We start from the raw sequence: 14,556 nt of genomic DNA, 5'->3' as shown, positions 1-14,556 counted from the left end.
GCCCAGAAAAGAGGCCAAATAGGACCCATTCAATGCACATTTATTGCAATCCAGCCCTCAAAGGTGACACAAAAGTCGAAAATAAAATTGGCATTTACTGTAATGGGATTATTATTAAGGTGTTTATTGAGCGTAGACCTAGCTTCGGGAAGCAACAGAGCGCTTTACCATCATAGGGGAAGAATAAGGTTAGTGAGCATAGAAACAAGAGAGTATCTAACAGGTGTATGGGATCAAGAGTAAGCCGCGGACACAGTGGCATGTTAAGTGTTGGTCACAAATCTGTATTGTCAAAATAATAAGCAGGGTTGGGCAAATCCTATCCATCCCCAACTCTATGAGGGGTTTCTCTGCCTCAACAATACTAAGGAGCGTCTGTCAGGATGTTAAATAAAGCGTCCTCAGTCCTGTATCCAAAACCCTAAACTGACCCTTACACACTAAAATAAATATAAAGGTGAAAGTCGGGATTTCTATGATCTATAGACTTCTAGCATTCGCTTGACGTTCCAAACAAAGTTCCAAGGTGGAGAAAAGAAAAGAAATAATGTTCAACCAGGAAAGGGGCTTTCCTAGATTTCTTCTAGTGGTTTAATTATTACTTAGTCAAAGTTTCTGCTTATTCAATAGGCAAGATTCTTCCCTTGAATCTCCTCAAAGCACACAGATCTCTTGAATCACCAATATCCTTAAAAGCATATGGTTTTTCCCTTTTCTGTCTATCACTGTTCCATGATTCCACAGAGGGGTTTTGACCCCTGAGCTTTCTTAGTCCTTCTCGCATCCCTGGTATACTCTCCTGCCAGAATACTCTAGCTTACCTTAAAAAGGAGTATGGATCTTCCTTTTTATTACTGTTCCAGTTATTACTGTTCCACACGTTCAGGGTGGGGATTTTCACTCCTTGCCTCTTCTCACTTCTCTTCCCACTCCTGGTTTACTCTCCTGCCAGTGTGTTACAACTTTCCTATTTGGGTGCGAGTCCCTGACTCATTGTTTGCCTGGTTCACTATCCTGCCAGGGCTTTGGTAATCTCTTTTCACTCTCTTTCGCATCCACAAAACAATACTCCTCCAGTATTCGGTTAGCAAACCTTTCTTCACAATGTCTGTACCTGCCACTATTTTTACTCAGACTTTCCACAATGTTCGTATCTATAACAATTCTACTGCCTTTATTAAGACTTTCCACAATGTTGGCATTTGTATCAATTCTGCTGCCTTTACTTGGGTTTTCCACAATGTTCGTATTTGCACCACTATTTCACTTCCTTCATTTGGCGCTCTCTCGCGTTGTGTGCAGTACACAGCATTCGACCCGAAGCACCCCAGTAACCCATGGGCTTTCCCTGGGCTTACCGCTGTTCAGTGGCGTCTTTGGCGTTCATCGCATTTCTCCATCCTCTTCGCTTTTGGTTCGCTGAATGGCAGTGTGCCCCGTGAGCCGCTCTGTGCAGTCTACTTACCTCTGGTGTCCCAAACAGCATCAGAAAACACAAGATGCAGTTGCAGTCTGCATCTCTCTCTCTCGCCACTTGTTCAGCTGTTTCTATTTTAAATGTCTCGGGCTTACTTAGCATTTTCCATTGACTAGAACACTGCATTGGTTTGCTGTGTTTGGACATCGTCATTGCTCCATCCCTCTTCCTCGTCTCAGTAATTGAAAAGGGGGAGGGAGTGCATAATGTTGTTGTCTAAAAGAGCATGGGAAATCAATATCTACATTACAGTAAGTCTTATAGGAGTGTGGCACAGGTCTCTAGATTTTACTACGAGTTACAGTTAAAGGGTTGTTTAGATCCAGTATTCTTTTGCGTCCCTATGAACGCGGGAATGGTACATATGTTTTGGAGGTGCCCAGAGATTAGTACATTCTGGAGTGAAATCATGAACCGACTAGCTGAGAAGGAAATTAAGCTAGATGTGGAGTCCATATGGGCCTTTATGATAGGGGGTTTTGTAAGACCTCGGAACTTGGAACATGTGAGTAAATTGAAAGACCTGGCCTATATACTGGCCAAGCGCAGAATTGCCATGGGGTGCAAGACAACCCACAGACCTAGATTAGAGGTATGGTGGCATGACCTACGGAAATGGGCAGAAGTGGCATGGTATGAGGCAGCTAGTAGGGGAGGGGAGGATGAAATGGAAACCCCAATGGCTTGGAGACACCTGGTAGCTACTCTGCAGGGGTCCACCCAAGGCTACCCAAATGACCAGAACTCCTCTACAAATACTGATGAAGAAATACCCTCTAAGTACACTGAAGCCGGGGAAGTAGGCGAATAAGCTCGAGTTCAGGGGGCAGGGTAATGGAAAAACAGTGATCATCTGCAGCTTGGAATCTGATGCTGAATAACTGACATGCACTGTTGAGTTGGTTTTGGTTTTGTTGGATGTTGTTTGGAATAAAATAATTTTAAAAAGTTTTTTAAAAAATTCGTTTGCGTCCCTACAGTTTGTCTTCCCCTACGGCGTCCCTACGTGGTCCTCCCACAGACAGCCATCCCCAGGGTCAGAGTCAGGTAGCTTTCCCTGGCCACATAGAAGCTTCCATCCACTCATCTACAAATAACCAAGGGAGGAAACAGTGAGGATCAGATTAGAGTCTCAGGTAAGGTGGAGAATGGACGGTGTATGGACTTAGGTATTATGGAGACGCCATTCTTTGAAGAGGTGGGTCCTGAGCTCCTTAATAAACTGTAGAAGTGAGGGTGTGAGTCGGATGTTGTTGGGGAGGAGGCTCCAGAGTCTTGGGGCAAAGACAGAAGGTTGGTCTTCTATTTTGTTTCCTTCCTGCACCGGAGTTCAAGTCTGCAGAGGTCTTTACTTTTACTTCAGTTGGATCGGAGGCCTCCAGCGATGGCAAGCTTCTCGTACTCCTGGATGGATAAATATGCTCCACAGGAAGAAGACCACGACAGAATAACTCTAATACTCCAACAAGCTCTGAATCAGAAACAAGTGAGACTCGAACAACAGAGAAAAATCCACCAACAGCAAACCCTGAACCATCAGAAACAAGACCGGGGCCATCTGCCAGTGGTTTTTTAGGAAGAGGAAAAGAACCCACAGGGGCAAGAGAAAGAGGACGAGGAGGACCACAGACACACCTACAACAGAAGAAAACCTACTGATTAATTTATCAACCAGAATCCTCACTCCTGCTGAGATAGAGACATTCCAAAAAGGACTAAGCTCCGTCCCCACGTTTGATACCTCATTATTTGAAACAAAAGTAGAATTGTACAAGCTAATTAGGAAAATGAAATTAAAAGCCTTTTTCAATGAAACAGATACCACAGACCACACAAGATGAGTCACCTTATGAGTCACCTTATAAAGAATTTAAATCGAAAAGCAAATTTATACCACAAATAAACACACCAGCTGTGGAAGTTTTTGAAAAACAAGTCTTGAAAGACTTGGGGAAAATTTCAAAAGCACTAAACACAAGAATTTGAAACCTCATGAGTTCAGATTATTGAAAGATTTATATAGCGATGCTTCAATAACAATCAGACCTGCAGAAAAGGGGGGAGCACTTGTCATACTAAACACAGAAGATTATGACAAAGAATGTAAACAATAGCTTGCAGATACTGTCACATACAAACAACTGGACAGCGATCCAACAACGAGAATCAAACAAAGCTTAGAGACCCTATTGGATGAGGCTGAAGAGAACGCATAGATAAATCATCATACACATGACTTTCTGATGAACAGGAACCCTCGCATCCCAAATTTATACATGTTGCCAAAAATACATAAAGATCTTATCAACCCCTCCCGGAAGACCAATTGTAGCCGGGATTAACAGCATATTACAGCAGATTGGAAAGTACATCGACTACTTTTTACAACCTCTCATCCAGAAAACTGCAATTTATATCAAAGATACGACACATTTCCTCCAGCTACTAGCCACAGTACCACATTCAACGTCACAGATCTTGTTTACTGTTGACGTAAGGAACCTATATACATCAATCCCACATGACTTAGGAATTGAATGGCTACTCTTCAACACGGGTGAAATAGAAGCGAACTGTCATGATCACCAGCCAGTCTCCAAATTAAGTCTATGGGTCCTTAGGTTTAACCTTGTTAAGGGTATTGAGAGGTCCTGCTGTTAAGTCAGATTTATACTAAAAGTAATGGAAGTTCATTTCCCTCAATGGCCGCCAGTTTGTGCCATTTAGAAAGCTAACATTACTAGTCTAGTCTTTGACCGATCTCTGCTATAAGTAGTCGTTTCCTGATGGGACTCGCGCTTCGCGTTGCCGACTGCCCCGCAGTACGGACGCTTACCGCGGTCGTCACAGAATTCCAGTCACAGCATTTAGCCCCTCCTGTTTTAGTCCCTTGCCATATTTTCCTCAGTCTCCGAAGTCTTGTCCTTATTCTGTTATTATCCTTCCCTTCCATTTCATAGCACCCTGTCCCGTTTACGGTTATTTGTTTTCCTGTCACTCGCCCCTCGTTCCTCCTCAGAGGTCCTGACTAAAAATTGCTGTTCCTCACGCAAGTGCTGTTTCGAGTGTTTTTTAGATGTTTTGGGTGGCACTCGTGAGAGGTTGTATCTATTTGTCACAGAGGTTGTTCGTTATTCTTTAATTACATTTTCATTTGCATTGCCCGTAGTGTGCACATTATCGTTGCTTCCCTCACGCCTTGTATAACATTGCCTTCTGCTTAGGTCTTGTCACACTTTGTTCAGTTATTTCATGCCCCTTTTTTCCCCTTTCTATATTTAGTTTAGGTATTTAGTGAGATAGTGATTATTAGAGCCTTAATCTCCATTCCAATCGTTAAAACATGTTAGAAATTACTGTTCCAACCAGTCGCTCAGTATATTAGGCACCATTTGGTTATTCGCTATATTCCCCCTTCAGCTAGGTTCCACATCAGTCATATTATATCAGAGTGCCCTATTGTTCTCTCCTTCGTCTCCACTCTTCAGGACATGCGCCCCTGCGTGACGCAGGATAGAGAGCTCACACAATTAAAAATTAAGGTGAGCTTTTATCGTTGTTGTTACTTCAGTCACCAAATGGTGTGAGGTTTTCAGAAAAAGAGCAGTAGTTAAGAAGGGAAATTGTTCTCTTGTCATTGTTACAGAAGTTGCTTCTTGTCAGAAGTTCTAGAGAGTTTTTCAAGGGCGTCCCTGCAGAGTCACAGGTAAGCGTTACACGAACAAAGAATTCATCATTATCTAACTACGCTTCATATCAACAAACTCCCATTTCAAATACAAAAATCAGTTCTACATGCATATAACAGGGACTGCAATGGGAGCCACAATGGCCCCCCTCATATGCTAACACATTTAGTCAGATCACATATTGAGTCACCAAACATGGAAACCATATTTGGCAATTTGGATTCGTTTCATAGATGACATATTTGGAATTTGGACAAGCACAGAGGCAAAATTGTTGGAATTCTTCTCATATCTGAACGCAATCGATGAAAGAATTCAGTTCACTCATGAACATTCCCAGAGCAGCATCCATTTTCTTGATGTGAACATACAATCTATGGAACATGAATACAAGACCAACATATATACAAAAACAACAGATTGTAACAATTTACTTCACAGACTAAGTTTTCATGAACCAAGCTTAATCAAAAACCTACCATACAGCCAGATGCTCAGAGTAAAACGTTTCATCAGTGATCCAAGGGATTATGAAAAGGAAATCCAAGAAATAAGTGAGAAGTTCTTCAGACGTGGATACAGACAGGAAGAGATAGCAGATGCAAAACGCAAGGTGGACCAAAAAAGCAGAAATGAACTACTAACGGCTACAAGAAAAGTGAAAACTGAACCACCATTGTTATTTGTCACCAGATTTTCAACACAAAGCAGTCGCATCAAATCGATCATAAAGAAGCACTGGCAAGTGTTATCCTGCGATCAAAGGTCGGAGGAACTCTTTAAAGAACTGCCAACATTTTCCTATCAGCGTAGCAGAGACTTTCGAGACAGCCTAGTGCAAACTAGACAACCAAAGAAACAACAAGACACCAAACGTGTTGAAACTTTCCAGTGTCTACACTGTAGTAACTGCAGTTATGTGCTTAAGGGATCGACTATAAACCACCCTCACACCGGGAAAAAGATGATGTTGAAATCATTTGCCACCTGCGACACAACAAACATTATCTATGGCATCAATTGTCCCTGTGGACAATTCTATGTAGGACAGTCCCAGAGAAAAGCGAAACTCCGCTGGAACGAGCATCGCTTGTGCATACGTAATAAAAACTTGAACTCTGCAGTTGCAAGACATTGGCTCAAAGAGAGACATAATTTAACACAAATTCCTTTTTTGGTATTGGAGGTAGTTCAAAGTAATGACCCACATGAGAACATTCAAACTAAACTTGACAGGAAGGAATGTTATTGGATTGAAAATTTGGGGTGTCTAACTCCAAGAGGATTGAATGAAGAAATCAACTGGGCATGCTTTCTATAAGCTCGTGATCACATGGCAATGAGGGGTATACCAAATGGAAATAAGTTTTTTCTTATGCAATACAGTATCTTAGCCACATAATAGTGAAATTTAACTATATTGAGGAAGGCACTTGTTACTATGTATGACTTATGCAAAGAATGGCTGTATTACTATGCACAGCTGAGCTAACCACATATTGTCATCACTTATGGCTTTGTTAAATTTCCATGACCGTTTACAAGTGCGGATTGGAGAACGGGCGTTTTTTCAGAAAGGGATTCTCTTTATCCTTTCTGTCAATAGCCTTATCTCAAACACCTTTTCGTTAAAATATTTTTATGAAGATATTACTCATTGGGATGTACTTACCCTGGATATGTATAGCCAACGAGGACAGCAATGCAGACACGTGAGATTATATTTTCAAATACACCCATTTCAAAACGTAATATAAAGACATAAGTGCGCGCATAACGAATTGAGAATAAATGTTTCTCCAACTTACGTAACCTAACATCTACATGGATACCCCAACCGTCCCGTCTCCCCGTTTCAATGGGGACATGGGACGCGAGGCGTCGCAACGCTGGCTACGTGCTATGCGATTGCGCACGCCGAACGGGGTTGCCATGGGAACCTGAACACAACTTCAATCAGTGTTCGCGACGCACGCTCGCGAACAGTACGCCAGTCTCCTCGCTGAAGAACAGTAGAATACTACGGTAAGCTCAATCTGCCCGCTCATTGAAAATAAGACATCGAAGGCTAGTTTAACGCTTGTATTATAATCAGGCCCATTTATTATTTTTTAACAGAACGGCCATAGACTAAGAAACAATACAAGGAGTATTCACACGGGTAAGCCTTGAATCCTTTTTAGAAGGCACACAGCAACTCACATGTGTTTCTCTAAATGACTAGCAGTAATCCACTGAGTATACGTTATCTTTGTCTTCATCATTTGCAGTTGAACTGTTGAACGTACAGAGTTCACTACTTGGAAATGGTGTTAGGCACCACAAGAAATTGCGAAGGTAATTTAATCTAATTTCAGACATGCATAGTACTGTGAACTTAATGCTCATTCATATAACTTTAGAGTAACACCTGTCTAATGCGGATGCCATGGTGTTGTTTTCTTCCCCATAACCATCTCTTCTGACTTTTGGAAATTACCATTAATGGGTATGTACGCACCTATTTAAATTATTTATTTTTCTTACACATTGACTCATTATCACCAAAACGGCTGATTGTGGAACTAATATATATGCACTTGTGCAACAATCCGAACTTTTTTCGCACCACATTTGACTTGTGAATTCCCTTACATGGAACTAATGTATCCTTTGATGTATCCTTTGATTTGTTTACCTATTATATTGATTGTTTCTAACTGATGAATTAGTTGAATATAGTAGTGTGGTTAACGCCCTGAAGAAGGAGATTCGCTCCGAAATGCATTGGCATTAAAACAACCATACAAAAAACCAAACAAGTCTGCTTCTTGTCCAAAGATACCTAGCGGTTTACAATTTGCAAATTCAGAATCTTTTCTCAATTCTTTTTGAATTTCATCTGAATGTCAACCCCTTCTAAACATATATACAGATTTAAAGTTTGATAAGAACTCTGATCAAGATTGCACAAACTTGCACCAAAATCAACGAATAAGCTCTACAAGAGCTCTCACAGAGAGCGCCAGACTTAGTTGGATGAGTTCATCCAACTTTCTTTTGCATAGTGTATCGACATAGGGACCAGGTGTCACAGGACCCTAAAACAGTCCGGCAGCTCCACTAAATATAAAGATTAAATAATTGAACGAGAAACAACTACTCTCAGGTGGTGCCCACCTTCTTTCCTTGCCTTCTTTCAACAACCCTCTCGGGATTACCAATTGTGATACCCCCTATGGGATTCGGGAGGTGAGCCTGCTATGCAAAACACTTCCTAGGGCACAGAGCAAGCAGGATCTCACTGGATGCAAGCCAATCCCCTCAGCCCCCCGTTAGGGGACACGGAATCTCCAAATGACAATTATTTGCGAAAGACAACTGTGGAGGAGGTTCACGCACCAACCAGCACAAGCCAAGGAAGGGGAATAAGGACACTTATTTTTTATTTCCTTAATTAGGTAGGGACAGCTAACAGGTTTGGATGGACAAGGTTGATTTATGTAACTAGCACCTTTTTGTTTTGTTAGAGTAGGGAACCTCCACCTTAAAAGTAGGGCTAGGTGTGGTCTTTTTCTTTACTTGAATAAAAGAGCCTTTGAAAAATGTTCAGTTGTCTGTCTCCTGTGTCTGACCTGCCACAAGCGGCATCAGAAGTGGGATAGGTATGAACTGACAGAGTCAGACCCCCGGCAGACCACTATATGCCTAAACCCACAGACAAACCCGCTTCTATAAGCCAGTGGGGCATTAAACCCTCCTTCAGCATGTCCAGAAACAACATCCTTTAAAGTAAAGAAATGCCTACCCTCTCAGTGGTTCCGAGGACGAAGGAGAATTTTAGACCCCAAGCTACGATTCATTTTGTTTTCTTAACGAGATTGATAGTGAGACCTCTACTCTAGGCATCTCAAGCATATTCTCTCTCCCAACCCTCGAAACTCTCTTACAGAGGATGATTGAGAACGAAGCAGCACACCAACGCCATCAGGAGAGTCTAGACTGGTAAGGGAGTAGTCCAAATAGACGAATCCTCTCTCACAAGGAATTACAACCATATAGAGAAGGAGAGGATCTAAATGCCTTCTTTGTGAACTTTGAGAGGTTGGTGACCCAATTTCACTGTGATGAGGCCCTTAAAGGATATTTAACCCCTTGACTGAAAGGGGAACTGCAGTCATATCAGATAATCAAATCCAGTGGGACCACTCCTTTTGACGAAATAAAAACAGTGATTGGTCATAAGGAGACCCATAATCCTTCCCCTGTCAAAATCATTTGGACTAACGGACAAAGCCGAACCAAACCTGTTCCTCCTACCCTTTTCACGTGTGGAGGAAAAGGCCATTTCGCCAACGCCTGTCCCAAAAACATACTCAAGTAACAATGGAAATAGGTTGGGTCAGGGTGGAGGAGTGGCAAGACGGGGCAGAAGACGTGGAGGAAGGCGCTAAGGAAGCAGATTTATTTTTATTGTACCAACTATCCCTTCCAAACTCGTGAAACCATCCAAGTCACTAGGACCTGGGCTAATGACCAAATTCACTCTGGCAACCACCAGGCGGCTATTCGTTCAGACCTGGTTTGTCGCAAAAGTCTAGAAATAGATGAAGCCATAACAACCTTTGTCCAGGACGATGCTGAGGTTCACCCCAAGATTCCCCTCACCTCAAAGATTAGGGGAGACCTGATAAACAAGTCATAGTTGTTTCAGGGCTACTGGGGATGGACTTTATGTCATTTCCAATCTTCTACAGCAAGCAAAAACCTAGGCAATTACTCCCTGCTATCATCATGGGAGGAATTCTCAGAGGAAGCATGTGAACCATCATGGGTTTGGGATAAGGATGTTTTTACAGGTGTAGCAACCCCGGTAGAGGGGAGCAGTAGTCTAACAGAAGGGATATGTGAGGAATCCAGGGAGTTTGTACTTTCTCCCCAAGGGGGAGCCACGCACCTTGGGACTATGAAGGTGAACCCACTATGCAAAACACTCCAAGGGACAGGGCAAGCAGGATCTCACTGAGGGTGACCACCCACTTTAGGGCACAAGGAATCCCCAGTTGACAATTCTATTACATCTCCCTTAACATCAGAATTCTTTATTGGCTATATATTAATATTAACAATCTTTCTTATGTAGCGATACACACACACTTGGGTCTCAAAGCACTGAAATAACAGATGACATTATTATCCCACATTGTGGTACTCATTTATCGACCTCGGAAGGATGAAAGGTTGAGGTGACCGTACCAGGATTTGTCCCTGCCCCAGCAGGCTACGCACAGAAGATCAGGAGCGAGCGCTCAACTCGCTGTCCCATCAAACCGGCTATGGGGGCTAATCATTTTGCAAATGTACAGGGCCCTTCAAATGTGCTTGGTTTGGTAACTGACCCTGCCATGCTGAGCGAAACTCAGAACCCATGGCGTTGCGTCTATCGTTGAAGAGAGAAATGTAAAAGGGCCAAGACCCTTACCTGGAGGAGAGGAGCAGCTGCAGAGTGTACCAGCCACAGTTTGGGTCTATTTGACCTAATCACATTTGATCTAATTTAATTGACCTTTTTTCCAGTCTAGAATGCAGGGGGAGCCCTCCCCACGTCTCCATTTCCCCTCATCCTAATCTATACCCTTACCCACCCCCATATATATATTTAATTAAATTTGACCAAAAAAAAGGTGAAAAGAATTCGATCAAATGTGATTAGGTCAAATGTTTTTAGGTCAATTATGCTAATACCCCAGCCATGGGGCAGGAGCCAGCCCGGGCAAAGCCACATTCAAAAGTAGCCTACGCTACAGCACAGAGCCAGGACAGCCAGGGGTCGGGCCGGGGGGGGGGGGGCTATGTCGCATACGTGGTGAGCAGAGAGCCCGTGGAACACTGCTGAGCCCCGGAGGGCTGCGAGCCCCAGACGCCGAAGTCTCTGACGCCGAGAGACCGAACCGGCACAAACGCAGCATGCTGGCATAGCCCAACGATAGTGCCCGGACGAAGAAGTGAAACCAGAGAACAGACGACTCGAAAACCGCAGTTCCCTGCCACAGGAGTTGAAGGGTACCCTGCAGAAGAGCATCTCAGTCAAGTAGATATGTGGATCGTGCCAAGGAGAGGGGGGGAGTGCAACCAAGTTTAGAAGCACTCAAAAAAGTAGTAAGAATAATGAGAAATCAGATAAAGTATCTGAGGGCCCTTGTGAGACTAAGATACCAGAGAGCCAGAACACCCACATCCCTCCACACTGTCGAAGTGGCAACCCGGAACATAATAGCCCATGATGGGTTACCAGAGACCAGAAACCAAGAGAAACACACTGGGGCGGGTGAGCCCGACCCTAGTAAACCACAAGGGATTACCAGATACCGGAGGGCAAGAGAAACACCTGAGTGGGTGAGCTGGAAACCGATAACCCACAGGGAGTTACCAGAGATCAGAAAGAAAGAGAAATACAGTGAGAGAGTGGACCTGAACCCAACAACTGACGAGGGGATACCAGAGAGCGGAAAGCATGATAAACGCCCTGAGGGAGAGAACATGAACTGAAGGATCTGCAAAGTCAAATTGTACAAGTTAAGGAATTAACTTCTTATCTTGAACTAGACTTTGCAGGGAGGGGTCAGCAGTCCCCTTTTATCAAGGAGTTTTGTTGTGAACTGCATGACCAAGTATAGGCCAGAGAAGCAGGAGAGAAACCAAGACACATTTGGAACATTATTTTTGAACTGTACAAGCAGGCTAACTCCTCAAAACCCTGGAGAAAACAATTTGTGAGAGACACTTGGGGAGGATGTTCACGCACCAACCAGCACAAGTCAAGAAAGGGGAGTCAGAACACTTCTCTAGGCCAAGTCTTTTTCCCCCCTTTTTTAGTGGTAGGGATAGACAGCAGGGTAGCACAGGTTTGCACAGAGGCCTAGGTTAATTTATGCAAAACACCCAGACGAGTACCTTTTTTGTTATTTTCTAGAGTAACAAACCTCCATGTTAGAAGTAGGGCTAGCTGAGGCCTTTTCTGATACTTTAATAAAAGCAAGTCTTTGAAAAATGTCCAGTTGTCCGTCTCCTGCATCTGACCTACCACACAATGTGGTATCCCTATTTTAACATAAGAAGGGGATTGGTGGAAACATGCATGAAAATATTAACAATCCAAAACTTGGGCAGAGTTTTCAGATGCCTTCAACGTACCCATTCATTTTGTTTTATGTGCTGAATATGCATGCCACTTAAAGAGCATTTGGGTGTACTGTCACATGGGCAAGTGGACTCCACAAAGACAAAATAATACTTCAAATTCAACAAAAGCGTTTATATGGGGTAACACAATGTTGAGTCCAGTTCAAACTCAAATGTCATGCAAGAATAGCCCGGTTTCTTGATTCACTTTTGTCTTTTCCACAACCAACATAAAATAGTTTTAAAAAGTTATTTCCAGGTCACTCCCCGGCATCACACACTGGGCCTCATAACGAGTTGGCCGGTATCCATGCATATATACCGCCAAGCATTATTTGTATTAACGCAGTGATTTGGGGTGCAAACAATGCCCCATCACAAGTTGGCCGGCACACGCACATGGACCTGGCGTTAACACAGATAGCATCCGGTGGTCACAGTGGCTATGAACCTGAAAACTCAGCACACATCGCGTTACTGTCGGTGTCCCACGCTATTAACGCAAGCACAGCAGGAAATGCGTCACCGCCGGACCGGGAAACAAAGCAGCAGCCCTTTTGGAAATCACGATCTGCCAGAAATCACTGCCTCAGGAAGCCATCCAGCACCGAAAACACTTGGAAATGTCGCAGGATGAGCTCTGTGGCCCACCGCAGAAAAAGACGGGTTCACAGCGGCTCACCCAGATCTGGAAAACCATCAGCCAGAAGGTGACAGTGGTGGGGCGTGTCCCCAGGAATGGAGAGGACTGCCGCAAGCACTTTAATGACCTGCGGGTCCATATCCAGGGCCTCCTGGCCCAGCACAGGTGTGAGTCCATGGCGACTGGCAGAGGTCCTCCACCACTGGAGCTCACACCATGGGTGGAGCAGTGCACCACCCTCATCGACATCACTTTGAGGGAGTGTGAGGAGCGGAGGCAGGCACTGGCAGCCAGGAGATTGCAGGCGAGTCACCCCACCCCTCTAGCAAATAGCATTGTGACTGGTCCACCCGTCCATTCCTAGAGTGAATGTCTGACATCCGGGCACTGTGAGTGGATGCAGTATGTGTGACGTACCACAGCAACCCACAACTGGACCCTTGCACCAGTGCACCCAAGCGACCCAGGTATCCACACTAGCCAGTAGTGCATCCATTGTACAAATGTAAGCACCATGGCACACACATCCATGGCCTGGGCACAGCAATGTCAGGTGTACGTGTATATTACTAACCATGCCTCACTGACAGCGGCATGGCAGCCGTGCATTCACCTCAGACACACGAAAATGCCATCCCAACAAGTCAGAACTGTGTTCCCCCACATAGTATTCCCCAGCAATCCGAACATTGTGAATGCTAAACAGGTTATGGCCAAGCATAATCGAAACTGTCCTCTCACCCCCTGTAAAACATAAAAAACATTAATCTAATTTGAGTTGCCATGTCCTCATACCATACCATATGTACCCTACAGGCACGCAGGCATCATCGGAGGGCAACATGGATGAAGAGGAAGCAGGGCCACCCCGACGTCCACCTAGACGCGCCTCCACCAGAAGCACCGCCCCACAAAGAGGCCGGCACGATATGCCAAGGCAGAGGACACAGCCCACCGCACTGCAGCAGGGTCTCACCGCCTCAACAGCCCCAAACCACCAGGGGTCACCGTTTCAACGACCCCCAAGCAACCAGGGGGTCACATAATGTAGAGGTTGCCACCAGTGCAATCACCCCAGAGGACGGCAACTCATCCTGTGAGGAACAGATTGGTGCACCAGTGCTGTCACCAATTCACAGTACGTATCACCAAATGGACACATTCCAAGGGACCCCGAAGCATGTGCATAGTCAAAGCCACAGTCCCCATGTCTCTGCAGGCTGCCGTCGCACACACCCTCATATGGGTCACCTGCAGGTAGCCCCTCCATCCATGGCAGCCCCAACAGAAAGGCCATCAACAACTAGCACAGCACCCCCACTACCCCACATAGACATGCCAGGCCGATCAGCCCGACACATAACAGACCCACAACTCCGGGAACAGCAGTAATGGCACACCTGGACATAATTGAGGCACGTCAGATGCGTATCGAGGGCATGGCTGTTCAACACAACCACCACATCAAGGCCATCAGCAGTGCAATTGGGAGGCAGCTAAAACCATGGCACGGGACAATGCCCGCACCCGTAAAGTTGTGGAGGGATGTACTGTGGCTCTCACAGAGTTTAGGCATAGAGTCTGCA

General features: G+C 44.6%; 1 protein-coding gene across 1 annotated transcript in view; it reads right to left on the bottom strand.

The window, feature by feature from the left end:
* The window catches only part of SFI1 (SFI1 centrin binding protein), a 1,072,759-nt gene that overhangs the window by 892,638 nt on the left and 165,565 nt on the right, over positions 1-14,556 (bottom strand). The gene's annotated exons all lie outside the window — the stretch shown is intronic.

Source organism: Ambystoma mexicanum, chromosome 10 (genome assembly GCF_040938575.1).
Source record: "Ambystoma mexicanum isolate Mex_15411 chromosome 10, UKY_AmexF1_1, whole genome shotgun sequence".
Lineage (NCBI taxonomy): Eukaryota > Metazoa > Chordata > Amphibia > Caudata > Ambystomatidae > Ambystoma > Ambystoma mexicanum.
Note: the sequence above shows the minus strand (reverse complement) of the source record. Positions and strands in the feature narration are given on the sequence as shown.